Source organism: Schistocerca cancellata, unplaced genomic scaffold (genome assembly GCF_023864275.1).
Source record: "Schistocerca cancellata isolate TAMUIC-IGC-003103 unplaced genomic scaffold, iqSchCanc2.1 HiC_scaffold_838, whole genome shotgun sequence".
In the NCBI taxonomy this organism is placed as follows: domain Eukaryota; kingdom Metazoa; phylum Arthropoda; class Insecta; order Orthoptera; family Acrididae; genus Schistocerca; species Schistocerca cancellata.
The window spans coordinates 330,001-332,107 of record NW_026046849.1 but is presented as its reverse complement, the minus strand read 5'-3'; the positions used below and the strand labels follow the sequence as shown (position 1 = coordinate 332,107).

Genomic DNA, 2,107 nt, shown 5'->3' with positions numbered 1-2,107 from the left:
CGCAATGTAACTCAATTTGCACCGCAATGTAACTCAATTTGCACCGCAATGTAACTCAATTTGCACCGCAATGTAACTCAATTTGCACCGCAATGTAACTCAATTTGCACCGCAATGTAACTCAATTTGCACCGCAATGTAACTCAATTTGCACCGCAATGTAATGCAATTTGCACCGCAATGTAATGCAATTTGCACCGCAATGTAATGCAATTTGTACCGCAATCTACCCCCACATTGTGCCTTAACCTAACCCACATTGTGCCTTAACCTAACCCACATTGTGCCTTAACCTAACCCACGTTGTGCCTTAACCTAACCCACGTTGTGCCTTAACCTAACCCACGTTGTGCCTTAACCTAACCCAAGTTGTGCCTTAACCTAACCCAAGTTGTGCCTTAACCTAACCCAAGTTGTGCCTTAACCTAACCCAAGTTGTGCCTTAACCTAACCCAAGTTGTGCCTTAACCTAACCCAAGTTGTGCCTTAACCTAACCCAAGTTGTGCCTTAACCTAACCCAAGTTGTGCCTTAACCTAACCCAAGTTGTGCCTTAACCTAACCCAAGTTGTGCCTTAACCTAACCCAAGTTGTGCCTTAACCTAACCCAAGTTGTGCCTTAACCTAACCCAAGTTGTGCCTTAACCTAACCCAAGTTGTGCCTTAACCTAACCCAAGTTGTGCCTTACCCTGCTCTGTAATTGGCATATGACACGTTACATTAATGTATTGTCCAACCGCAACCCGCTCAGAATGTTGTGTACACAGCTACGTGTCATCTCCCCATAACAGCTGCATTGCAGTGTGGTACGCCATAGAGACGTGTGGGAGTAATGGACGCAGTGGATGGCGATCAGCATGAGCCGTCTGTTCATGTAGTGGCGCGTGTATGCAGACGTAGTAGTCTCTTCTCACACAATGTGATAGCACGGTGCCCCGCGTTCCACATCTGCGACATGCTACAGAGGCCGGTTGACAGTTGGTCGCGCAATGGACATCGCATACGTACGGGGGCACCTTCCACGTGCCCTCTAGTCGGGCACATTTTGTTGCGTGGATGTGAGCGGATGTAGTGTGTCTTGACACCTGACAGGCAGGCATGCAATAATAGTTGACTTTGCAAACGGGGATGGACGTGTACGTTTACTGGTGACGTTACGCAAATGAACAACTGGTAACCCGTTGTGGTGCGGTTGTCCTTGCTGGAGGTACATCTGTGAGGGCAACGATCGGTACAGCTACGAAGCGGTCCCCACCATACCAACGAACGTGAATGTGAATCTGGGTGTGAAGCGATCGCGGCTGTGGGTGGGTGGGACTGTCCCCGGCCGGTGAGGGGGGGCCGCCCGGCGTGCTGGCCGCGCGGTGCGTGGGCGCACGCGCTACAGCCGGCTGGTGGGGGCGCCCAGTGGCAGGCGCGCCGGCCGACGGACGCGGCAGGCGGCGCAGCTGCGCGCCGGGGCACCCTGCGCGCGGCGCCGTGCAGCCAAAGTGGGTCCTCGCCGGCCCGGTGCGAAGCGCGGTGGACATCTGCAGTGTGCTGGTCCGATTGAGGACTGTGTGCGTTGAGGATGCGCCGCCGCCCGGCACTCGGCGCCGCGACGCCGTCTGCTGCTCGGTCGCCCCAGCGGTTCTCGCTGGTGGTTTGTATCGCAGTTGTGCAGACGTGTTGGCACGTGCGCTGTGCTGGGAGAGTTCGCTTCGGCACCCACGTGGGGCCTTTGCCCTTCTGTGGCGCTGGCGTTGGAGCTGCCGGTCACCGTAGGTGGCGCGTGTTGTCTCCCGCCGGCAATGCCACGACAGCACGCTCCCGGGCCTCTGTCGGCAGCGGCAAGCTCAGTTGGGAGCACGGGTGGTCGCACCTAAAGCGTCTACTCGCCTAACTCCGGGCGATTGCGCCTCTCTCGAACCCGACCAAGTACTTAGGACGGCGCTGCGCGCCGCCGGGACCTGAGAGGGTTTCGAGGTGTATTGTGCAGGGGAGCTCAGCCTCCTCCTGTTTGCAGAATAATTAAGCGGACGCTTGCGTGTTCGCGCGGGCCCCTGGGACACACTCCCGGGCGGCCGGCTGCTCAGCTCTAGTTGACGCAGCTCCCTGGTTGATCCTG

The 2,107-nt window shown here is 56.6% G+C and overlaps 1 non-coding gene across 1 annotated transcript in view; it reads left to right on the top strand.

The window, feature by feature from the left end:
* Nucleotides 1–2,091: 2,091 nt before the first annotated feature.
* Nucleotides 2,092–2,107, top strand: part of LOC126147011 (small subunit ribosomal RNA) — a 1,909-nt gene continuing 1,893 nt past the window's right edge. The window contains exon 1 of the ribosomal RNA XR_007529907.1: nt 2,092–2,107. This exon is cut by the window's right edge and continues 1,893 nt beyond it. This is a non-coding gene — a ribosomal RNA (small subunit ribosomal RNA).